The following is a 27,342-nucleotide window of genomic DNA, read 5'->3' as shown; positions in this document are numbered from 1 at the left end:
AGTGACTGTTCAGAATGAGACTGATATCAGGTAATAATTAATAAGTGAATGTTCAGAATGAGACTGATATGAGGTAATAATTAATAAGTGACTGTTCAGAATGAGACTGATATCAGGTAATAATTAATAAGTGACTGTTCAGAATGAGACTGATATGAGGTAATAATTAATAAGTGACTGTTCAGAAGAGAATTGATATGAGTTAATAATTAATAAGTGACTGTTCAGAATGAGACTGATATGAGGTAATAATTAATAAGTGACTGTTCAGAATGAGACTGATATGAGGTAATAATTAATAAGTGACTGTTCAGAAAGAGAATTGATATGAGGTAATAATTAATAAGTGACTGTTCAGAATGAGACTGATATGAGGTAATAATTAATAAGTGACTGTTATTGATATATATCTTATATAGCTTCTACAGTTTAATTTGGGAGATGATAACTCATTAAACAACTTATTCCGTGGTGCCCCAAATCTTAATGAGTTAATTGTTTCATGATTAATTTAATTGGGTAACAATTAAACAAAGAAAGTCAAGTCACGACAGTCAAGTGGAGTAAAAAACTGTAGTATAGTGGAGACAGGCTTGATCTCTGGGGAAGTTGACAGTAGCATAGTGGAAACAGGCTGGATCTCTGGGGAAGTTGACAGTAGCATAGTGGAGACAGGCTGGATCTCTGGGGAAGTTGACAGTAGTATAGTGGAGACAGGCTGGATCTCTGGGGAAGTTGACAGTAGCATAGTGGAGACAAGCTGGATCTCTGGGGAAGTTGACAGTTGCATAGTGGAGACAGGCTGGATCTCTGGGGAAGTTGACAGTAGCATAGTGGAGACAGGCTGGATATCTGGGGAAGTTGACAGTAGCATAGTGGAGACAGGCTGGATCTCTGGGGAAGTTGACAGTAGCATAGTGGAGACAGGCTGGATCTCTGGGGAAGTTAACAGTAGCATAGTGGAGACAGGCTGGATCTCTGGGGAAGTTGACAGTAGCATAGTGGAGACAGGCTGGATCTCTGGGGAAGTTGACAGTAGTATAGTGGAGACAGGCTGGATCTCTGGGGAAGTTGACAGTAGTATAGTGGAGTCAGGCTGGATCTCTGGGGAAGTTGACAGTAGCATAGTGGAGACATGCTGGATCTCTGATGAAGTGACAGTAGCATAGTGGAGACAGGCTGGATCTCTGGGGAAGTTGACAGTAGTATAGTGGAGACAGGCTGGATCTCTGGGGAAGTTGACAGTAGCATAGTGGAGACAGGCTGGATCTCTGGGGAAGTTGACAGTAGTATAGTGGAGACAGGCTGATCTCTGGGGAAGTTGACAGTAGCACAGTGGAGACAGGCTGGATTTCTGTGGAAGTTGACAGTAGCATAGCGGAGACAGGCTGATCTCTGGGGAAGTTGACAGTAGCACAGTGGAGACAGGCTGGATCTCTGGGGAAGTTGACAGTAGCATAGTGGAGACAGGCTGGATCTCTGGGGAAGTTGACAGTAGTATATTGGAGACAGGCTGGATCTCTGGGGATGTTGACAGTAGCATAGTGGAGACAGGCTGGATCTCAGGGGAAGTTGACAGTAGCATAGTGGAGACAGGCTGGATCTCAGGGGAAGTTGACAGTAGTATATTGGAGACAGGCTGGATCTCTGGGGATGTTGACAGTAGCATAGTGGAGACAGGCTGGATCTCAGGGGAAGTTGACAGTAGCAGACGTCACACTGTCTGGAGCCTCTCCACTTCCAACATTGGAGTAGATGTCATCTGGACGAGGATTGGTTGCCTTGGCATAGATGGTGGTGACATCAGAGGCTGTATCTGGGTTATGATTGGTTCCTGTGGCATAGATGGGGTTGGTGATGGTTCCTGTGTCTGGATCTTGGTTGGTTGTCATGGAGTCAGACACCAACAGTCTGGCAGAGTGTTTAGATGCTGAAGAGGAAAACAAACAGATTATTTATTGTTGATAATTATTTAGTTATGTTTTGTTATTAAATTTTTATAGTTATAAAACCTTTACAAATGTTTTGACATATTTGTTAAATCTTTAAATAATGATTGTGTGTAATAACTAGTGTACCTGTTGGTCTCCTGTCTCTGTCTCTCCTCTGTCTAAAGAACATGAACAGCAGCAGACCCAGCAGTAATAGAACAACACCCAGACCAACACCAGAGAACATCACATCACCTAGAACACCCAGAACAACACCAGAGAACATCACATCACCTAGAACACCCAGAACAACACCAGAAAACATCACATCACCTAGAACACCCAGACCAACACCAGAGAACATCACATCACCTAGAACACCCAGACAACACCAGAGAACATCACATCACCTAGAACACCCAGAACAACACCAGAGAACATCACATCACCTAGAACACCCAGACCAACACCAGAGAACATCACATCACCTAGAACACCCAGACCAACACCAGAGAACATCACATCACCTAGAACACCCAGACCAACACCAGAGAACATCACATCACCTAGAACACCCAGAGACAGTACTCAGGCATAATGTTACAGTGATGGTACATTTAGCTAGTCTCTACTGTACTGTACTTCTGTGTTTCTTCATTTCAGAGGGAGGGAGGAGGGAAGACAACATCAGACAGAGAAACAGGTGGTGTTGAGGAGAGCAGAACATAGAGAGGAATTGTTAATGAGGTATCAATAGTCACAGTCAGATTATTTAATCTAATATGAAGTATCAGGCAAAGTCAATGTGTTTTTATTGTGGTTCGATGTTATGTCGACCGCATTATCTACCAAGGGAATTCTCTTCAATCATAATCACAGCCGTATATATTCCCCCCCAAGCAGACACATCGATGGCCCTGAACGAACTTTATCTGACTCTTTGTAAACTGGAAACCACACACCCTGAGGCTGCATTCATCGTAGCTGGGGATTTTATCAAGGCTAATCTAAAAACAAAACTCCCTAAATTCTATCAGCATATCGATTGTGCTACCAGGGCTGGAAAAACCCTAGATCATTGTTATACTAATTTCCGCGACGCATATAAGGCCCTCCCCCGCCCCCCTTTCGGAAAAGCTGACCACGACTCCATTTTGTTGATTCCAGCCTACAAACAGAAACTAAAACAACAAGCTCCCGCGCTCAGGTCTGTTCAACGCTGGTCCGACAAATCTGAATCCACGCTTCAAGACTGCTTCGATCACGCGGATTGGAATATGTTCCGCATTGCGTCCAACAACAATATTGACGAATATGCTGATTCGGTGAGCGAGTTCATTAGGAAGTGCATTGACGATGTCGTACCCACAGCAACGATTAAAACATTCCCAAACCAGAAACCGTGGATTGACGGCAGCATTCGCGTGAAACTGAAAGCGCGAACCACTGCTTTTAACCAGGGCAAGGTGACCGGAAGCATGACCGAATACAAACAGTGTAGCTATTCTCTCCGCAAGGCAATCAAACAGGCTAAGTCCCAGTACAGAGACAAAATCGAGTCGCAATTCAACAGCTCAGACACAAGAGGTATGTGGCAGGGTCTACAGTCAATCACGGATTACAAAAAGAAAACCAGCCCCGTCGCGGACCAGGATGTCTTGCTCCCAGACAGGCTAAACAACTTTTTTGCCCGCTTTGAGGACAATACAGTGCCACTGACACGGCCCCCTACCAAAACCTGCGGGCTCTCCTTCACTGCAGCCGAGGTGAGTAAAACATTTAAACGTGTTATCATCCAGAAGGCGAGGTCAGTACAGGTGCATCAAAGCAGGGACCGAGAGACTGAAAAACAGCTTCTATCTCAAGGCCATCAGACTGTTAAACAGCCACCACTAACATTTAGCGGCCGCTGCCAACATACTGACTCAACTCCAGCCACTTTAAAAATGGGAATTGATGGAAATTATGTAAAAATGTACCACTAGCCACTTTAAACAATGCCACTTAATATAATGTTTACATACCCTACATTACCCATCTCATATGTATATACTGTACTCTATATCATCTACTGCATCTTGCCATCTTTATGTAATACATGTACCACTAGCCACTTTAAACTATGCCACTTTATGTTTACATACCCTACAGTACTCATCTCATATGTATATACCGTACTCTATACCATCTACTGCATCTTGCCATGCCGTTCTGTACCACCACTCATTCATATATCTTTATGTACATATTCTTTATCCCTTTACACTTGTGTGTGTGTATAAGGTAGTAGTTGTGGAATTGTTAGGTTAGATTACTTGTTGGTTATTACTGCATTGTCGGAACTAGAAGCACAAGCATTTCGCTACACTCGCATTAACATCTGCTAACCATGTGTATGTGACTAATAAAATTTGATTTGATTTGATTTGATTTATTCAATGTCTAGAGGTGGAAGATGTAATGACTAGTTTATACCACAAGGTGGTGTGTCTATAGATTCATAGTTGTAGTTTATGAGGGAACGGAGCTTGGTAGTCGTAGTCCATGTTACATTATGGTGCCTGGTAGTTGTAGTCTAGGTTACAGTATGGTGCTTGGTAGATGTAGTCCATGTTACAGTATGGTGCTTGGTAGTTGTAGTCCATGTTACAGTATGGTGCTTGGTAGTTGTAGTCCATGTTACAGTATGGTGCTTGGTAGTTGTAGTCCATGTTACAGTATGGTGCCTGGTAGTTGTAGTCTAGGTTACAGTATGGTGCTTGGTAGTTGTAGTCCATGTTACAGTATGGTGCTTGGTAGTTGTAGTCCATGTTACAGTATGGTGCTTGGTAGTTGTAGTCCATGTTACAGTATGGTGCTTGGTAGTCGTATTCCATGTTACAGTATGGTGCTTGGTAGTCGTAGTCCATGTTACAGTATGGTGCTTGGTAGTTGTAGTCCATGTTACAGTATGGTGCTTGGTAGTTGTAGTCCATGTTACAGTATGGTGCTTGGTAGTTGTAGTCCATGTTACAGTATGGTGCCTGGTAGTCGTAGTCCATGTTACAGTATGGTGCTTGGTAGTTGTAGTCCATGTTACAGTATGGTACTTGGTAGTTGTAGTCCATGTTACAGTATGGTACTTGGTAGTTTTAGTCCATGTTATAGTATGGTGCTTGGTAGTCGTAGTCCATGTTACAGTATGGTACTTGGTAGTCGTAGTCCATGTTACAGTGTGGTGCTTGGTAGTTGTAGTCCATGTTACAGTATGGTACTTGGTAGTTGTAGTCCATGTTACAGTATGGTACTTGGTAGTTGTAGTCCATGTTACAGTATGGTACTTGGTAGTTTTAGTCCATGTTATAGTATGGTGCTTGGTAGCCGTAGTCCATGTTACAGTATGGTGCTTGGTAGTTGTAGTTCATTTTACAGTATGGTGTTTGGTAGTTGTAGTTCAATTAACAGTATGGTGTTTGGTAGTTGTAGTTTATCTCTAAGTGTCATGTGGTGCTGAGGGTTCATTATGTTACCATGGTGAAGCTGTTGTTACCTTGTGTTCTAGTCATGTCTGTGGTGGTGATGCTGTTGTTACCTTGTGTTCTAGTCATGTCTGTGGTGGTGGTGATGTTGTTACATTGTGTTCTAGTCATGTCTGTGCTGGTGGTGATGTTGTTACCTTGTGTTCTAGTCATGTCTGTGGTGGTGATGCTGTTGTTACCTTGTGTTCTAGTCATGTCTGTGGTGGTGATGCTGTTGTTACCTTGTGTTCTAGTCATGTCTGTGGTGGTGGTGATGTTGTTACCTTGTGTTCTAGTCATGTCTGTGGTGGTGATGCTGTTGTTACCTTGTGTTCTAGTCATGTCTGTGGTGGTGATGCTGTTGTTACCTTGTGTTCTAGTCATGTCTGTGGTGGTATTGTTGTTACCTTGTGTTCTAGTCATGTCTGTGGTGGTGATGTTGTTGTTACCTTGTGTTCTAGTCATGTCTGTGGTGGTGATGCTGTTGTTACCTTGTGTTCTAGTCATGTCTGTGGTGGTATTGTTGTTACCTTGTGTTCTAGTCATGTCTGTGGTGGTGATGCTGTTGTTACCTTGTGTTCTAGTCATGTCTGTGGTGGTGATGCTGTTGTTACCTTGTGTTCTAGTCATGTCTGTGGTGGTGATGCTGTTGTTACCTTGTGTTCTAGTCATGTCTGTGGTGGTGATGCTGTTGTTACCTTGTGTTCTAGTCATGTCTGTGGTGGTGATGTTGTTGTTACCTTGTGTTCTAGTCATGTCTGTGGTGGTATTGTTGTTACCTTGTGTTGTAGTCATGTCTGTGGTGGTGATGCTGTTGTTACCTTGTGTTCTAGTCATGTCTGTAGTGGTGGTATTGTTGTTACCTTGTGTTCTAGTCATGTCTGTGGTGGTGGTGATGTTGTTACCTTGTGTTCTAGTCATGTCTGTGGTGGTGATGTTGTTACCTTGTGTTCTAGTCATGTCTGTGGGTGGTGATGTTGTTCCTACTGTTCCATTGGTCCTAACTGTTGGAACATAATGTGTCAAATATGTAAGGTGAAAGCCCTCCAACAATGAATGAATGAATGAATGAATGAATGAATGAATGAATGAGAGAGAGAGAGAGAGAGAGAGAGAGAGAGAGAGAGAGAGAGAGAGAGAATGCGCCAGCGTACTTGTTAACGTGTGTGGTTTGGGGTTTGTGTTTCTGAGACTGAAAGTAGTACCCACTCTGTGTGTTTCAGAGGAAGTGGTGTGAACCTTGACCTACAATGACTGTAAATACTAGTCTTTCAATACAGCACCTCTCTGAGTAGTTACAATACTAAAGATAATGACTATAAATACTAGTCTTTCAATACAGAACCTCTCTGAGTACAGTTACAATACTAAAGATAATGACTATAACTAATAGTCTCTAATACAGAACCTCTCTGAGTAGTTACAATACTAAAGATAATGACTGAACAGGTTATAGGGACTAAATAACATGGATTAATATCAGTGACTGGGGGAGAGGGAGTTGTGAGAGGGGGAGAGGAGAGAGTGGAGATGAGGAGATGCGATGGGGGGAGAGGAGAAGAGGAGATGTGAGAGAGAGAGATGTGAGGGGGAGAGGAGGAGATGTGAGGGGGAGAAAAAAAGGAGGACAGAAAGACAGAGAGAAAGATAACAGAGGAGGGACAGAGATAGATGGAGAGAGAGAGAGATGTAGGCCTACAGATAAGTGTGTAGGCTATCGAGAGCAGGTCTACTGAGGGTAATATACCTGCTGTGGAGTTTGAGGAGTCAGTTGTCATGGGGATGTTTGTTGATGGGTGTGTCGTGGAGAGGAGAGGTATGGAGGTGACGGAGCCAGGGTTGGGAGGAACAGGAGCTGTAGAGAGAGATAGAGAGATAGAGAGTCATGGAGAGAGAGAGTGAGAAAAAGAGAGAGAACGAAAGAGAAAGAGAGAGAGAGAGAGTGAGGGAGAGAGACAGAGATATAATGCATCAACACAAATATATAATGTGTAAAATATAATCCTCCACATAAACACACTGATAGAAGGTCTTAGACACCAACCTCTGTCCACAGTCAGCCTGAATTCAGTCTTGTTATACCACCACCATGTGTTGATTTCACACCAGTAGGTCCCTGAATCCTCCAGGATCAGGTTAGTGATGGTCACAGTGAAGACTCTTCTCTCTGTGTCGTCAAACAGAGAGAATCTCCCTTCATGAGTCCACGCTGGGTGCTGATGCGTTTGGGTTTTGATCACGTCAACCCGGGAGGCCCAGATCCCTTTAGAGAGGTACTTCTGGTTTGTCTCAAACCCCCGGTCATACGGACACTGAATGATAGAATGTCCTCCTTCTGTCCCTCTCTTTGTGATCACTGATGACATCACACAGCTCACAGCTATGAAACAACCACAGAAACACATTCACATCATCTCTACAATAACAGTTGTCATAGTTACCATGTTTCACAGACAGTCAGGTGAGGGAGATAGTTGAGTGACAGGTAGAGAATGTTTAATAATCTGGGACTGAGTGATACAGTACATTTATGTGTTCAGGACTACAGCAATACAGTAAAACAGTGTTGAAGGATAAAGTAAAGTACAGTATTGATCACTGTAGCGTACAATCATACATGCCAAGAATTGAGTGCTGTGTTCTGTGAGTAACACAGTTCAATATGGGATGTGTATTAATGTATTGAGGTCTGATAGTAACAGTTCAATATGGGATGTGTATTAATGTATTGAGGTCTGATAGTAACAGTTCAATATGGGGTGTGTATTAATGTATTGAGGTCTGATAGTAACAGTTCAATATGGGGTGTGTATTAATGTATTGAGGTCTGATAGTAACAGTTCAATATGGGGTGTGTATTAATGTATTGAGGTCTGATAGTAACAGTTCAATATGGGGTGTGTATTAATGTATTGAGGTCTGATAGTAACAGTTCAATATGGGGTGTGTATTAATGTATTGAGGTCTGATAGTAACAGTTCAATATGGGGTGTGTATTAATGTATTGAGGTCTGATAGTAACAGTTCAATATGGGGTGTGTATTAATGTATTGAGGTCTGATAGAAACAGTTCAATATGGGGTGTGTATTAATGTATTGAGGTCTGATAGTAACAGTTCAATATGGGGTGTGTATTAATGTATTGAGGTCTGATAGTAACAGTTCAATATGGGGTGTGTATTAATGTATTGAGGTCTGATAGTAACAGTTCAATATGGGGTGTGTATTAATGTATTGAGGTCTGATAGTAACAGTTCAATATGGGGTGTGTATTAATGTATTAAATTATAATAGTTCTCACCACAGAGGAGGTTGATGCTGACCGACGTGAGGTTCCTCATTCTGCTCTCTGGCTTCCCTTCCAGGTCGTCAAAATTATACTCCGACTGTTCTCCACTCAGTCCAGTCCTCTATCAGTCACTACCAGTCTAGTCCCAGACACTCATAGTAGCTATGAACACAACTCTATCCACGCTTAAGAGGTCTGATAGCTGTTTAGTCCAGTCTCCCTCTCTCTTTCTCTTTCTCTTTCTCTTTCTCTTTCTCTTTCTCTTTCTCTTTCTCTTTCTCTCTCTCTCTCTCTCTCTCTCTCTCTCTCTCTCTCTCTCTCTCTCTCTCTCTCTCTCTCTCTCTCTCTCTCTCTCTCTCTCTCTCTCGCCGGATCGATATTGTCTGTTCCTTTCTCTTCTGTGTCACAGTGTGTCTGACACCATTTTAGCTAAACTCCAGAGCATTTTGACACCTCCTACTTCCTGACCTTTATCATACAGGCAAATACACACCACACACACACACACACACACACACACACACACACACACACACACACACACACACACACACACACACACACAGTTTCCCAGGAAGAAAGTAAGAATAGGGTACAGACCTGAGTAGAGAAACCAGCACAGTTCCCTGTTTTGAGAAGAAAAAAAACACCTGCTTTGATAAATAGACTCATACAGGCTCAACAATATCCTGTACCTCTATTAGACAGGGTTAGGATTAAAACACAGGCTCAACAATATCCTGTACCTCTATTAGACAGGGTTAGGATTAAAACACAGGCTCAACAATATCCTGTACCTCTATTAGACAGGGTTAGGATTAAAACACAGGCTCAACAATATCCTGTACCTCTATTAGACAGGGTTAGGATTAAAACACAGGCTCAACAATATCCTGTACCTCTATTAGACAGGGGTTAGGATTAAAACACAGGCTCAACAATATCCTGTACCTCTATTAGACAGGGTTAGGATTAAAACACAGGCTCAACAATATCCTGTACCTCTATTAGACAGGGGTTAGGATTAAAACACAGGCTCAACAATATTCTAGACGTCTATTAGACAGGGTTAGGATTAAAACACAGGCTCAACAATATCCTGTACCTCTATTAGACAGGGTTAGGATTAAAACACAGGCTCAACAATATCCTGTACCTCTATTAGACAGGGGTTAGGATTAAAACACAGGCTCAACAATATCCTGTACCTCTATTAGACAGGGTTAGGATTAAAACACAGGCTCAACAATATCCTGTACCTCTATTAGACAGGGGTTAGGATTAAAACACAGGCTCAACAATATTCTAGACGTCTATTAGACAGGGTTAGGATTAAAACACAGGCTCAACAATATCCTGGACCTCTATTAGACAGGGTTGGGATTAAAACACAGGCTCAACAATATCCTAGACCTCTATTAGACAGGGTTGGGATTAAAACACAGGCTCAACAATATCCTGGACCTCTATTAGACAGGGTTGGGATTAAAACACAGGCTCAACAATATCCTGGACCTCTATTAGACAGGGTTAGGATTAAAACACAGGCTCAACAATATCCTGGACCTCTATTAGACAGGGTTAGGATTAAAACACAGGCTCAACAATATCCTGGACCTCTATTAGACAGGTTTAGGATTAAAACACAGGCTCAACAATATCCTGGGCCTCTATTGGACAGGGTTAGGATTACATTTACATTTACATTTAAGTCATTTAGCAGACGCTCTTATCCAGAGCGACTTACAAATTGGTGCATTCACCTTATGAAATCCAGTGGAACAACCACTTTACAATAGTGCATCTAACTCTTTTAAGGGGGAGGGGTGGGGTTAGGAGGATTACTTTATCCTAGGTATTCCTTAAAGAGGTGGGGTTTCAGGTGTCTCCGGAAGGTGGTGATTGACTCCGCTGACCTGGCGTCGTGAGGGAGTTTGTTCCACCATTGGGGTGCCAGAGCAGCGAACAGTTTTGACTGGGCTGAGCGGGAACTGTACTTCCTCAGAGGTAGGGAGGCGAGCAGGCCAGAGGTGGATGAACGCAGTGCCCTTGTTTGGGTGTAGGGCCTGATCAGAGCCTGAAGGTACGGAGGTGCCGTTCCCCTCACAGCTCCGTAGGCAAGCACCATGGTCTTGTAGCGGATGCGAGCTTCAACTGGAAGCCAGTGGAGAGAGCGGAGGAGCGGGGTGACGTGAGAGAACTTGGGAAGGTTGAACACCAGACGGGCTGCGGCGTTCTGGATGAGTTGTAGGGGTTTAATGGCACAGGCAGGGAGCCCAGCCAACAGCGAGTTGCAATAATCCAGACGGGAGATGACAAGTGCCTGGATTAGGACCTGCGCCGCTTCCTGTGTGAGGCAGGGTCGTACTCTGCGAATGTTGTAGAGCATGAACCTACAGGAACGGGTCACCGCCACCGATTAAAACACAGGCTCAACAATATCCTGGACCTCTATTAGACAGGGTTAGGATGAAAACACAGGCTCAACCATATCCTGGACCTCCATAAAACACAGACTGGTTATGTCACCCTACTATGGGACTGGTTATGTCACCCTACTATGGGACTGGTTATGTCACCCAACAGTGGGAATGGTTATGTCACCCTACTATGGGAATGGTTATGTCACCCTACTATGGGACTGGTTATGTCACCCAACAGTGGGAATGGTTATATGTCACCCTACTATGGGACTGGTTATGTCACCCAACAGTGGGAATGGTTATGTCACCCTACTATGGGAATGGTTATGTCACCCTACTGTGGGACTGGTTATGTCACCCTACTATGGGACTGGTTATGTCACCCAACAGTGGGAATGGTTATGTCACCCTACTATGGGAATGGTTATGTCACCCTACTGTGGGACTGGTTATGTCACCCTACTATGGGACTGGTTATGTCACCCAACAGTGGGACTGGTTATGTCACCCTACTATGGGAATGGTTATGTCACCCTACTGTGGGACTGGTTATGTCACCCTACTATGGGACTGGTTATGTCACCCATCAGTGTGTCACGCCCTGACCATAGTTTGCTTTGTATGTTTCTATGTTTTGTTTGGTCAGGGTGTGATGTGGGTGGGCATTCTATGTTGTATGTCTAGGTTGTCTGTTTCTATGTGTTTGGCCTAATATGGTTCTCAATCAGAGGCAGGTGTCAGTCGTTGTCTCTGATTGGGAGCCATATTTAGGTAGCCTGTTTGTCATTGTGTGTTGTGGGTGATTGTTTCCTGTGTCTGTGTTTTTCACCATACGGGACTGTTTCGTTTTCATTTTGTATTTCACGTTGTTATTTTGTATTCTTAGTGTTCAGTTATTAAATTGAAGATGGACACTTACCACGCTGCGTATTGGTCCGACCTCTCTTACTCCTCTTCAGACGATGAGGAGGAACACCGTTACAGAATCACCCACCACAACTGGACCAAGCAGCGTGGTACCCAGGAGCAGCGGGTTCAAGACTCCTGGACTTGGGAGGAGATCTTGGATGGCAAGGGACCCTGGGTACAGCCGGGAGAATATCGCCGCCCCAAGGCAGAGCTGGAGGCAGCGAAAGCCGAGAGGCGGCGTTATGAGGAAGCAACACGGCAGCGCGGCTGGGACGAGAGGCAGCCCCAAAAATGTATTGGGGGGAGGAACACGGGGGGTGTGGCTAAGTCAGGTGGGAGACCTGAGCCAACTTCCCGTGCTTACCGTGGAGAGAGGTGGTCCGGGCAGGCACCGTGTTATGCAGAGATGCGCACGGTGTCTCCAGTACGTGTGCTTAGCCCGGTGCGCTACATTGCCGCTCCTCGTATCGGCCGGGCTAGAGTGGGCATCGAGCCAGGTGCTATGAAGTCTGCTCAGCGCATCTGGTCTCCAGTGCGTCTCCTCGGTCCGTGTTATATGGCACCAGCTCCACGCACTGTGTCTCCCGTGTGTCTGCACAGCCCAGTGCGTCCTGTGCCTGCGCTCCGCAAGTGCCGGGCTAAAATCAACATCCAGCCAGGACGGGTTGTTCAGGCACTTAGTTCGAGACCTCCAGTGTGCCTCCACAGACCGGTCTATCCTGTGCCTCGACCAAGGACCAGGCCTCCAGTAGATCTCTCCAGCCTGGTGAGTACTGTGCCTGTTCTAAAAACCAAGTCTCCTGTGTGTCTCTCCAGTTCGGACGCTCCAGAGCTGTCCGTCTGTCTTGAGCTGCCCTCCTGTCCAGCGCCGCCTCAGTCCAGAGCTGCCCCTCAGTCCTGAGCTTCCCCTCAGTCCTGAGCTGCCCCTCAGTTTGGAGCTGCCCCTCAGTCCAGAGGCGCCCTTTATTAGGGTCCCCAGTCCAAGGTCGGTGGCGAGGGTCGCCACTCCAAAGACGCCAATTAAGCGGGCTAAGACTATGGTGGGGTCCACGTCCCGCGCCAGAGCCGCCACCGCGAACAGATGCCCACCCAGACCCTCCCCTATAGGTTCAGGTTTTGCGGCCGGAGTCCACACCTTTGGGGGGGGGGGGGTACTGTCACGCCCTGATCATAGTTTGCTTTGTATGTTTCGATGTTTTGTTTGGTCAGGGTGTGATGTGGGTGGGCATTCTATATTGTTTTTCTAGGTTGTCTGTTTCTATGTGTTTGGCCTAATATGATTCTCAATCAGAGGCAGGTGTCAGTCGTTGTCTCTGATTGGGAGCCATATTTAGGTAACCTGTTTGTCATTGTGTTATGTGGGTGATTGTTTCCTGTGTCTGTGTTTTTCACCATACGGGACTGTTTCGTTTTCGTTTTGTATTTCACGTTGTTATTTTGTATTCTTAGTGTTCAGTTATTAAATTGAAGATGGACATTTACCACGCTGCGTATTGGTCCGACATCTCTTACTCCTCTTCAGACGATGAGGAGGAACACCGTTACGCAGTGGGAATGGTTATGCCAGCCAACAGTGGGAATTGTTATGTCACCCTACTAAAGGACTGGTTATGTCACTTTACAGTGGGAATGGTTATGTCACCCTACCATGGGACTGGTTATGTCACTTTACAGTGGGAATGGTTATGTCACCCTACTGTGGGAATGGTTATGTCACCCTACTATGGGAATGGTTATGTCACCCTACTGTGGGAATGGTTATGTCACCCTGCTGTGGGAATGGTTATGTCACCCTACTTTGGGAATGGTTATGTCACCCTACTATAGGAATGGTTATGTCACCTTACAGAGGGAATGGTTATGTCACCCTACTATGGGAATGGTTATGTCACCCTACTGTGGGAATGATTATGTCACCCTACTTTGGGAATGGCTATGTCACCCTACTTTGGGAATGGTTATGTCACCCTACTGTGGGAATGGTTATGTCACCCTACTATGGGAATGGTTATGTCACCCTACTGTGGGAATGATTATGTCACCCTACTTTGGGAATGGCTATGTCACCCAACAGTTGAAATGTTTATTTCGCTCTACAGTGGGAATTGTTTTGTCAACTTCCAGTGGGAATGGTTTTGTCACCCCACATTTGCAATTGTTACGTCACCCTACTGGTGGAAAGGTTATGTCAGCCTTCGGTGGGAATGGTTATGTCACCCTACTTTTACACACCATTTATAAAGTAAGACATAAGGTTGTATATAATTTATGGAGAGATTCTGACACCTTTTTGTAGTGCTTATGAAGCCTTTATGTGTCCTATATGAAGCCTTTACAAGGGGTACTTTGTAGGACAGATTAACCAATGAAACACAGTGATAAAGTGAGTATCTGTTGTAACCTGCAGATGAATCTCACTGACATAATAAACTACTACTGTTACAATACCTTCACTACACCCTACACTACTCCTGTCACAGTACCTTCACTACACCCTACACTACTCCTGTTACAGTACCTTCACTACACCCTACACTACTCCTGTTACAGTACCTTCCCTACACCCTACACTACTCCTGTCACAGTACCTTCACTTTACCCTACACTACTCCTGTTATAGTACCTTCACTACACCCTACACTACTCCTGTTACAGTACCTTCACTACACCCTACACTACTCCTGTTACAGTACCTTCACTACACCCTACACTACTCCTGTTACAGTACTTTCACTACACCTTACACTCTGATGTGTCATCCAAAGGGTCCCAGCTATAACATGTAGTGTTGTTTTGTTAGATAAAATCCTTCTTTATATCCCAAAAAGTATCTTTAGTTGGCGCCATCGATTTGAGTAATACACCCGTTCAACATGCAGAGAAAGGAATCCGAAAATATACCCCTAAACTTTGTTTCAACAAGTCAAAATACGTTTCTATTTACTCCTCAGATACCCTAAAATGTAATCAAACTATAATATTTCTTACGGAAAGAAGTATGTTCAATAGGAAATCGATTTTAGCAGGTGCGTCTTGTCTTCATGGCGCCCAAACACGAATTTCCAAGACTGTGTCCCTGTACTAAAACTGAAATTTCTTATTCATTTTGGAAGTTACAAGCCTGAAACCTTGAACATAGATTACTGACACCCTGTGGAAGCCATAGGAATTGCACTACACCCTAGTAGTCGGACGCCGCTCTGGTCTGGTGGAAGTTGCTACTGAGTCCGCTCTCTCTGTGGCTTTTCAGTGTGAATGTGTGTGTGTGCGTGTATCTCAGGTGGTTCTCGTCGACACGCTTCCTCTACATGTCCAGACACAAACACACTGAAAAACACACACTACACTACACACTCACACACATACACAAAAACAAATACACACACATACACATACACACACAATACTCCACATTCACACTGTTTTAAACATTTTGATGAGATTTAATGAAAAGCTTTAGAAGGCACAGTTTATGTACATATACAATAGCTATGTAAATCTGAAAGGTACAGCTGACTATTATGGTATTACTGTCTTCATTATTATAACAGCCAAAATGAAGGCAAAATTATATGACAAAACACTTTCACAAAATCTGGAACTAAAACTGATTTTGAAGTCAGATGTTCATATTTTACATACATTATATACAGTAAAACCACATGAGCTGTTTTAATACAAAATGTCAAGGAGGATTTGAAACAGGAAAGGGATTGTTTTCTTCATGTCATTCCAAGATGGCGGCTCTGTGGTGACAACCCTTCATCTCTCTACAGGGAGCTTCTCTTCATCCCAGATGTCACCTTGTTCTCTATAGAACACTGCCTTTGACCAGGGTCCATATGGGGAAAGATAATAGGGTGTAATTTGGGATGCATCTCTTGTAGAGATTATATACTACGACATTATTTTGGGTGGCTGGGCTGCAGAGTAGATGGCATCTTCTGGAGTGTCTTTAGAGAGGTCTACAGCAGGGTATCTTGTAGATTCTACAGTATCTTTGGGTAGCTGGGCTGTAGAGTAGATGGTGTCTTCTGGAGTGTCTTTAGAGAGGTCTACAGCAGGGTATCTTGTAGATTCTACAGTATCTTTGGGTAGCTGGGCTGTAGAGTAGATGGAATCATCCTGGGATCCACTGGCTGTTGGAGGTCTTGAAGAGACTCTAGAATCTTTGGGTAGATCCACACTGGAGTAGATGAGAGAAGCTGGTTGATCTGCAGTAGAATAGCTTGGATTTATATCATCTTTGTGGCAGCTAGCGTTAGCATAGATGTCACAGTGTGAGACACTGGTAGCATGGCCAGCAGGGTAGGTTGTAGAGGCTTGGCCAGCAGGGTAGGTAGATGGTTGACAAGCAGAGTATGTTGTAGAGGCTTGGCCAGCAGGGTAGGTTGTAGAGGCTTGGTCAGCAGGGTAGGTTGTAGAGGCTTGGCCAGCAGGGTAGGTTGTAGAGGCTTGGCCAGCAGGGTAGGTTGTAGATTTGGTAGGTGAGTTGACATTGGAGTTGACTGAAGAGATGACCACAGGGAGTGTGTCTGTCTGTCTGTCTGCCTCTCTGATCTCCTCATACACACTTTCAACCTGCATACAGAACCAATGACAATAGATACATGTTCAGATATGAAAAGAAGTGGAGGCCCTCAACCATCAACATGTCAGCCACTGTTTTTCTCCATGATAACAGACTACAGTAGAAACCCACTAGAGGCTGTAGACTCACACACTCAACCCTTAGATGGTTAGTTTATCACATTACATTTACATTTAAGTCATTTAGCAGACGCTCTTATCCAGAGCGACTTACAAATTGGTGCATTCACCTTATGACATCCAGTGGAACAGCCACTTTACAATAGTGCATCTAAATCTTTTAAGGGGGGGGGGGGGGGGGGGGGGGGGGTCAGAAGGGTTACTTTATCCTATCCTAGGTATTCCTTAAAGAGGTGGGGTTTCAGGTGTCTCCGGAAGGTGGTGATTGACTCCGCTGTCCTGGCGTCGTGAGGGAGTTTGTTCCACCATTGGGGGGCCAGAGCAGCGAACAGTTTTGACTGGGCTGCGCGGGAACTGTACTTCCTCAGTGGTAGGGAGGCGAGCAGGCCAGAGGTGGATGAACGCAGTGCCCTTGTTTGGGTGTAGGGCCTGATCAGAGCCTGAAGGTACGGAGGTGCCGTTCCCCTCACAGCTCCGTAGGCAAGCACCATGGTCTTGTAGCGGATGCGAGCTTCAACTGGAAGCCAGTGGAGAGAGCGGAGGAGCGGGGTGACGTGAGAGAACTTGGGAAGGTTGAACACCAGACGGGCTGCGGCGTTCTGGATGAGTTGTAGGGGTTTAATGGCACAGGCAGGGAGCCCAGCCAACAGCGAGTTGCAGTAATCCAGACGGGAGATGACAAGTGCCTGGATTAGGACCTGCGCCGCTTCCTGTGTGAGGCAGGGTCGTACTCTGCGGATGTTGTAGAGCATGAACCTACAGGAACGGGCCACCGCCTTGATGTTAGTTGAGAACGACAGGGTGTTGTCCAGGATCACGCCAAGGTTCTTAGCGCTCTGGGAGGAGGACACAATGGAGTTGTCAACCGTGATGGCGAGATCATGGAACGGGCAGTCCTTCCCCGGGAGGAAGAGCAGCTCCGTCTTGCCGAGGTTCAGCTTGAGGTGGTGATCCGTCATCCACACTGATATGTCTGCCAGACATGCAGAGATGCGATTCGCCACCTGGTCATCAGAAGGGGGAAAGGAGAAGATTAATTGTGTGTCGTCTGCATAGCAATGATAGGAGAGACCATGTGAGGTTATGACAGAGCCAAGTGACTTGGTGTATAGCGAGAACAGGAGAGGGCCCAGAACAGAGCCCTGGGGGACACCAGTGGTGAGAACACGTGGTGAGGAGACAGATTCTCGCCACGCCACCTGGTAGGAGCGACCTGTCAGGTAGGACGCAATCCAAGCGTGGGCCGCGCCGGAGATGCCCAGCTCGGAGAGGGTGGAGAGGAGGATCTGATGGTTCACAGTATCGAAGGCAGCCGATAGGTCTAGAAGGATGAGAGCAGAGGAGAGAGAGTTAGCTTTAGCAGTGCGGAGCGCCTCCGTGATACAGAGAAGAGCAGTCTCAGTTGAATGACTAGTCTTGAAACCTGACTGATTTGGATCAAGAAGGTCATTCTGAGAGAGATAGCAGGAGAGCTGGCCAAGGACGGCACGTTCAAGAGTTTTGGAGAGAAAAGAAAGAAGGGATACTGGTCTGTAGTTGTTGACATCGGAGGGATCGAGTGTAGGTTTCTTCAGAAGGGGTGCAACTCTCGCTCTCTTGAAGACGGAAGGGACGTAGCCAGCGGTCAGGGATGAGTTGATGAGCGAGGTGAGGTAAGGGAGAAGGTCTCCGGAAATGGTCTGGAGAAGAGAGGAGGGGATAGGGTCAAGCGGGCAGGTTGTTGGGCGGCCGGCCGTCACAAGACGCGAGATTTCATCTGGAGAGAGAGGGGAGAAAGAGGTCAGAGCACAGGGTAGGGCAGTGTGAGCAGAACCAGCGGTGTCATTTGACTTAGCAAACGAGGATCGGATGTCGTCGACCTTCTTTTCAAAATGGTTGACGAAGTCATCTGCAGAGAGGGAGGAGGGGGGGGGAGGGGGAGGAGGATTCAGGAGGGAGGAGAAGGTGGCAAAGAGCTTCCTAGGGTTAGAGGCAGATGCTTGGAATTTAGAGTGGTAGAAAGTGGCTTTAGCAGCAGAGACACAGGAGGAAAATGTAGAGAGGAGGGAGTGAAAGGATGCCAGGTCCGCAGGGAGGCGAGTTTTCCTCCATTTCCGCTCGGCTGCCCGGAGCCCTGTTCTGTGAGCTCGCAATGAGTCGTCGAGCCACGGAGCGGGAGGGGAGGACCGAGCCGGCCTGGAGGATAGGGGACATAGAGAGTCAAAGGATGCAGAAAGGGAGGAGAGGAGGGTTGAGGAGGCAGAGTCAGGAGATAGGTTGGAGAAGGTTTGAGCAGAGGGAAGAGATGATAGGATGGAAGAGGAGAGAGTAGCGGGGGAGAGAGAGCGAAGGTTGGGACGGCGCGATACCATCCGAGTAGGGGCAGTGTGGGAAGTGTTGGATGAGAGCGAGAGGGAAAAGGATACAAGGTAGTGGTCGGAGACTTGGAGGGGAGTTGCAATGAGGTTAGTGGAAGAACAGCATCTAGTAAAGATGAGGTCAAGCGTATTGCCTGCCTTGTGAGTAGGGGGGGAAGGTGAGAGGGTGAGGTCAAAAGAAGAGAGGAGTGGAAAGAAGGAGGCAGAGAGGAATGAGTCAAAGGTAGACGTGGGGAGGTTAAAGTCACTGTGAGAGGTGATCCGTCCTCAGGAAAGGAGCTTATCAAGGCATCAAGCTCATTGATGAACTCTCCGAGGGAACCTGGAGGGCGATAAATGATAAGGATGTTAAGCTTGAAAGGGCTGGTAACTGTGACAGCATGGAATTCAAAGGAGGCGATAGACAGATGGGTAAGGGGAGAAAGAGAGAATGACCACTTGGGAGAGATGAGGATCCCGGTGCCACCACCCCGCTGACCAGAAGCTCTCGGGGTGTGCGAGAACACGTGGGCGGACGAAGAGAGAGCAGTAGGAGTAGCAGTGTTATCTGTGGTGATCCATGTTTCCGTCAGTGCCAAGAAGTCGAGGGACTGGAGGGAAGCATAGGCTGAGATGAACTCTGCCTTGTTGGCCGCAGATCGGCAGTTCCAGAGGCTACCGGAGACCTGGAACTCCACGTGGGTCGTGCGCGCTGGGACCACCAGGTTGGGGTGGCCGCGGCCACGCGGTGTGAAGCGTTTGTATGGTCTGTGCAGAGAGGAGAGAACAGGGATAGACAAACACATAGTTGACAGGCTACAGAAGAGGCTACGCTAATGCAAAGGATATTGGAATGACAAGTGGACTACACGTCTCGAATGTTCAGAAAGTTAAGCTTACGTTGCAAAAAATCTTATTGACTAAAATGATTAAAATGATACAGTACTGCTGAAGTAGGCTAGCTAGCAGTGGCTGCGTTGTTGACTTTGTTTGAAAGTGTAGCTGGCCAGGTAACTGGCTAGATAATTAGTCTAAGCTACACAAATTGTCTTAGAACAAGGACAGCAAAGACAACTATGTAGCTAGCCAACACTACACTAATCAAGTCGTTCCGTTGTAATGTAATAGTTTCTACAGTGCTGCTATTCGGTAGAAGTTGGCTAGCTAGCAGTGTTAGCAGTGCTAGCTAGCCTCCCTGTCTATCACCTCTACACTACATTATGGACGGACGGACGGACGGACGGATAAAACAAACTATGCAGGGATTTTTCTGCTGACCTACAATTGAGAAATGTATGAATTGAGTCAGAGGAATAAGAACCTTTGTTAACTTTCAGTAAAGTAATTTTGACTTCTGAATAAAACATATCTGAGCTAGTTTAATTTGACACTTAAAAAAATAATAATTAATAACTATGAATGCAAATACACACACGCGCGCGCGCACACACACACTCTCACACACACACACACACACATACACACAAACAAACACACACACACACACACACACACACACACACACACCCCTTTGTATCTCTCACCTCTCCAGTATGGTCAGGTTGTGTGTTGGAGGAGACTGGTGGTGGTGGTGTTCTCCTGGTTCCTCTCCTCTGTCTGTAGAACAGGAGCAGGACCAGTCCTAACACTGTCACCATGACTACCAGACCAACACTGGTCCACACCATCAAACCTGACCACAGACAGGAGGAAAGACTTTACAGAGTGCTGTATCTATTATAGATACCATCAGACCTGACCACAGACAGGAGGAGAGACTTTACAGAGTACTGTATATATCATAGATCCCATCAGACCTGAACACAGAAAGGAGGAGAGACTTTACAGAGTACTGTTTATATCATAGATACCATCAGACCTGACCACAGACAGGAGGAGAGACTTTACAGAGTACTGTATATATCATAGATACCATCAGACCTGACCACACACAGGAGGAGAGACTTTACAGAGTACTGTATATATCATAGATACCATCAGACCTGACCACAGACAGTAGGAGAGACTTTACAGAGTACTGTATATATCATAGATACCATCAGACCTGACCACAGACAGGAGGAGAACCTTTACAGAGTACTGTATATACACTGCTCAAAAAAATAAAGGGAACACTTAAACAACACAATGTAACTCCAAGTCAATCACACTTCTGTGAAATCAAACTGTCCACTTAGGAAGCAACACTGATTGACAATAAATTTCACATGCTGTTGTGCAAATGGAATAGACAAAAGGTGGAAATTATAGGCAATTAGCAAGAAACCCCCAATAAAGGAGTGGTTCTGCAGGTGGTGACCACAGACCACTTCTCAGTTCCTATGCTTCCTGGCTGATGTTTTGGTCACTTTTGAATGCTGGCAGTGCTTTCAATCTAGTGGTAGCATGAGACGGAGTCTACAACCCACACAAGTGGCTCAGGTAGTGCAGCTCATCCAGGATGGCACATCAATGCGAGCTGTGGCAAGAAGGTTTGCTGTGTCTGTCAGCGTAGTGTCCAGAGCATGGAGGCACTACCAGGAGACAGGCCAGTACATCAGGAGATGTGGAGGAGGCCGTAGGAGGGCAACAACCCAGCAGCAGGACTGCTACCTCCGCCTTTGTGCAAGGAGGAGCACTGCCAGAGCCCTGCAAAATGACCTCCAGCAGGCCACAAATGTGCATGTGTCTGCTCAAACGGTCAGAAACAGACTCCATGAGGGTGGTATGAGGGCCCGATGTCCACAGGTGGGGGTTGTGCTTTACAGCCCAACACCGTGCAGGACGTTTGGCATTTGTCAGAGAACACCAAGATTGGCAAATTCGCCACTGGCGCCCTGTGCTCTTCACAGATGAAAGCAGGTTCACACTGAGCACATGAGCACATGTGACAGAGTCTGGAGACGCCGTGGAGAACGTTCTGCTGCCTGCAACATCCTCCAGCATGACCGGTTTGGCGGTGGGTCAGTCATGGTGTGGGGTGGCATTTCTTTGGGGGGCCGCACAGCCCTCCATGTGCTCGCCAGAGGTAGCCTGACTGCCATTAGGTACCGAGATGAGATCCTCAGACCCCTTGTGAGACCATATGCTGACACATGCAAATTTGTGGCCTGCTGGAGGTCCTTTTGCAGGGCTCTGGCAGTGCTCCTCCTTGCACAAAGGCAGAGGTAGCGGTCCTGCTGCTGGGTTGTTGCCCTCCTACGGCCTCCTCCACGTCTCCTGATGTACTGGCCTGTCTCCTGGTAGCGCCTCCATGCTCTGGATTCATTCGATCAGTTGTTTTCTCAGCGGGTTGTTCAGTCAGTCTCTCAGTAAAGCAGGAAGAAAATAAAGGTGTGATAAAGGAGGAGCCCGAAACCTCAAGTGTTGCATCACTTCCTGTAGACTTCTGAATAAACTCACGTCTACACCATATTTTAGCCCCCTGCACTCTGACTCTGTCCTACACCAGAAGAGAGAGAGAGAGAGAGAGAGAGAGAGAGAGAGAGATTGCTTTGGCAATGTTAACACATGTTTCCCATGCCAATAAAGCCCCTTGAATTGAATTGAATTGAATTGAGAGAGAGGGAGATTTGTCCAAAGCATGAACTGTTACATTTGATTTCCTACAGCATTTAATATCACAACATATTAGTTGTAATGTCTTAGATGAGAGATTGGTCATACCTGCTCTAGATGACGGAGGACCATTGACTTCTACAGATGCCAGAAACGTTGTAGAGATGTTAGATAATGTTGCAGAGAGGTTTGGGATGGTTGTGGAGATGTTAGATAATGTTGCAGAGAGGTTTAGGAGGGTTGTGGAGAAATGAGGTCTGGAGGTGACAGTAGACGGTTTAGGAGGAGCTGTGTGTAAAACAAAATAACTGGTATCCACAAATACTGTCACCATTTTGCTTTTCTCTAATGAAGTCATGAAGCCTGTAACAAACATTAAGCTCTGAATTTGTCAAGACAAATGTGATTGAGTGTTAACTTACCATCTGTAACTGTTAGATACACCTCTTTGTATGTGTCTGGGCCATATCTCTCCACTCCACACCAGTAGGTACCAGAGTCTGACTTCATCAGGTTCTTGATGGTCACATAGAAGACTCCATTCCTTAAGTCTTCTATGATGTATCTCTGTTTCTCAATATAATGCTTGTTGCCCTGAGTTTGAACAAGACGATCTCCATGGTAACATTCTCTTCTACAGAAATATTTTTCATTGTCACCTGCCCATGTGTGAGAGCATTTGATTTTGACTTGTCCTCCTACCACCTCCGTCACATTAATGCCAGCTGACTCCACAACACACAGAGCTGTCAAACAGAAACACACAGTATAGTCACAACTAATGACCTGTGAGATATATTTTAACCCTGCTCAAATCTAACTTTAACCCTGCTCAAATCTAACTTTAACCCTGCTCAAAGCTAACTTTAACCCTGCTCAAATCTAACTTTAACTCTGCTCAAATCTAACTTTAACCCTGCTCAAATCTAACTTTAATCCTGCTCAAATCTAACTTTAACCCTGCTCAAATCTAACTTTAACCCTGCTCAAATCTAACTTTAACCCTGCTCAAATCTAACTTTAATCCTGCTCAAATCTGACTTTAACCCTGCTCAAAGCTAACTTTAACCCTGCTCAAATCTAACTTTAACTCTGCTCAAATCTAACTTTAACCCTGCTCAAATCTAACTTTAATCCTGCTCAAATCTAACTTTAACCCTGCTCAAATCTAACTTTAACCCTGCTCAAATCTAACTTTAACCCTGCTCAAATCTAACTTTAATCCTGCTCAAATCTGACTTTAACCCTGCTCAAATCTAACGTTAACCCTGCTCAAATCTAACTTTAACCCTGCTCAAATCTAACTTTAACCCTGCTCAAATCTAACTTTAACCCTGGATAAATCTGACTTTAACCCTGCACAAATCTAACTTTAACCCTGGAAATCTGACTTTAACCCTGCTCAAATCTAACTTTAACCCTGCTCAGATCTGACTTTAACCCTGCTCAAATCTAACTTTAACCCTATTCAAATCTAACTTTAACCCTGCTCAAATCTAACTTGAACCCTGTTCAAATCTGACTTTAACCCTGCACAAATCTAACTTTAACCGTGGATAAATCTTACTTTAACTCTCTACAAATCTGACTTTAACCCTCTACAAATCTTACTTTAACCCTCTACAAATCTGACTTTAACCCTCTACAAATCTGACTTTAACCCTGCTCAAATCTAACTTTAATCCTGCTCAAATCTAACTTTAACCCTGCTCACATCAGACTTTAACCCTACAAATCTGACTTTAATCCTGCACAAATCTAACTTTAACCGTGGATAAATCTTACTTTAACACTCTACAAATCTGACTTTAACCCTACAAATCTGACTTTAACCCTCTACAAATCTGACTTTAACCCTCTACAAATCTGACTTTAATCCTGCACAAATCTTACTTTAACCCTCTACAAATCTTACTTTAACCCTCTACAAATCTGACTTTAATCCTGCATAAATCGAATTTAACCGTGGAAAAATCTGACTTTAACCCTACAAATCTTACTTTAACCCTCTACAAATCTAACTTTAACCCTGCTCAAATCTGACTTTAACCCTGCTCAAATCTGACTTTAACCCTGCTCAAATCTGACTTTAACCCTACAAATCTGACTTTAATCCTGCACAAATCTAACTTTAACCGTGGACAAATCTTACTTTAACCCTTTACAAATCTGACTTTAATCCTGCACAAATCTAACTTTAACCGTGGATAAATCTTACTTTAACCCTCTACAAATCTTACTTTAACCCTCTACAAATCTTACTTTAACCCTCTACAAATCGAACTTTAACCCTACAAATTTGACTTAAACCCCCTACAAATCTGACTTTTACCCTCTACAAATCTAACTTTAACCCTCTACAAATCTGACTTTAACCCTACAAATCTGACTTTAACCCTCTACAAATCTGACTTTAACCCTCTACAAATCTGACATTAACCCTCTACAAGTCTTACTTTAACCCTACAAATCTGACTTGAACCCTCTACAAATCTAACTTTAACCGTCTACAAATCTGACTTTAACCCTACAAATCTGACTTTAACCCTATAAAAAATCTTACTTTAACCCTACAAATCTAAATTTAACCATACAAATCTGACTTTAACCCTCTACAAATCTTACTTTAACCCTACAAATCTAACTTTAACCTTCTACAAATCTGACTTTAACCCGACAAATCTTACATTAACCCTCTACAAATCTGACTTTAATCCTGCAAATCTGACTTTAACCCGCTACAAATCTGACTTTAACCGTCTACAAATCTGACTTCAATCCTCTACAAATCTGACTTTAACCCTACAAATCTGACTTAAACCCTACAAATCTGACTTTAACCCTACAAATCTTACTTTAACCCTCTACAAATATAACTTTAACCCTCTACAAATCTTACTTTAACCCTCTACAAATCTGACTTTAACCCTCTACAAATCTTACTTTAAACCTACAAATCTGACTTTAACCCTACAAATCTTACTTTAACCCTCTACAAATCTGACTTTAACTCTCTACAAATCTGACTTTAACCCTCTACAAATCTTACTTTAACCCTACAAATCTGACTTTAACCCTACAAATCTTACTTTAATCCTCTACAAATCTTACTTTAACCCTACAAATCTTACTTTAACCCTCTACAAATCTTACTTTAACCCTCTACAAATCTGACTTTAACCCTACAAATCTTACTTTAACCCTACAAATCTGACTTTAACCCTCTACCAATCTTACTTTAACCCTCTACAAATCTGACTTTAACCCTCTACAAATCTTACTTTAACCCTACAAATCTGACTTTAACCATCTACAAATCTTACTTTAACCCTCTACAAATCTGACTTTAACCCTACAAATCTAACTTTAACCGTGGATAAATCTTACTTTAACCCTCTACAAATCTGACTTTTACCCTGCAAATCTTACTTTAACCCTACAAATCTTACTTTAACCCTCTACAAATCTTACTTTAACCCTCTACAAATCTTACTTTAACCCTACAAATCTAACTTTAACCCTCTACAAATCTTACTTTAACCCTCTACAAATCTTACTTTAACCCTCTACAAATCTGACTTTTACCCTGCATGTCACGCCCTGGCCTTAGTATTCTTTGTTTTCTTAAGTATTTTGGTTAGGTCAGGGTGTGACATGGGGAATGTATGTGGTTTTTGTTGTGTCTAGGGTGGTTGTAAGGTTTAGGGGGTTTATTAGAGTAGTTGGGTTTATGTTTAGTATAGTTGTCTAGCTGTGTCTATGGTTGTGTGTATGTTTCTAGGTATGTCTATGGTTGAGTGTATGTTTCTAGGGTTGTCTATGGTTGCCTGAGTGGTTCTCAATCAGAGACAGATGTCGTTCATTTGTCTCTGATTGGGAGCCATATTTTAGGCAGCCATAGGCATCAGGTTTTTGTTGGGTCATTGTCTAGTTCTGTTCTATGTCTTGGTCTGTGTCAAGGTTGCATGTGTGCATTTTGTCGGTTATAGCTTCACGGTCATCTATTTGTTGTTTTTGCTTCGTTGGTTATCTTCTAATAAAGAGAAGATGTATTTTTTACACGCTGCGCCTTGGTCCTCTCTCTCTCCCATGGTCGATCGTGACACTGCAAATCTTACTTTAACCCTACAAATCTTACTTTAACCCTCATCAAATCTGACTTTAACCCTACAAATCTTACTTTAATCCTCTACAAATCTTACTTTAACCCTCTACAAATCTGACTTTAACCCTACAAATCTTACTTTAACCCTACAAATCTGACTTTAACCATACAAATCTTACTTTAACCCTCTACAAATCTGACTTTAACCCTCTACAAATCTTACTTTAACCCTACAAATCTAACTTTAACCCTCTACAAATCTTACTTTAACCCTCTACAAATCTTACTTTAACCCTACAAATCTAACTTTAACCCTCTACAAATCTGACTTTAATCCTGCACAAACCCAAGTAAAAGACTCACCTAAGAGGAGATAGCATGAGACAACATGGAGTATCTTCATTCTGGACAGGTACTCCTCAGTTACTATACTGTTAAAGTTACTTTACAATCACTGTTACTATACTGTTAAAGTTACTTTACTATCACTGTTACTATACTGTTAAAGTTACTTTGCTATCACAGTTAGTATACTGTTAAAGTTACTTTGCCATCCTACCAGCTAGTTCAGGTCCACAACAGCT

The 27,342-nt window shown here is 44.3% G+C and overlaps 1 pseudogene; it reads right to left on the bottom strand.

The window, feature by feature from the left end:
* Positions 1 to 105: 105 nt before the first annotated feature.
* LOC139541662 (polymeric immunoglobulin receptor-like) lies at positions 106 to 27,342 on the bottom strand (annotated as a pseudogene).

Source organism: Salvelinus alpinus, chromosome 2 (assembly GCF_045679555.1).
Source record: "Salvelinus alpinus chromosome 2, SLU_Salpinus.1, whole genome shotgun sequence".
Taxonomy (NCBI): Eukaryota; Metazoa; Chordata; class Actinopteri; order Salmoniformes; family Salmonidae; genus Salvelinus; species Salvelinus alpinus.
The sequence above is the reverse complement of the archived record's forward strand: the minus strand, read 5'-3'. Positions and strand labels throughout refer to the sequence as shown.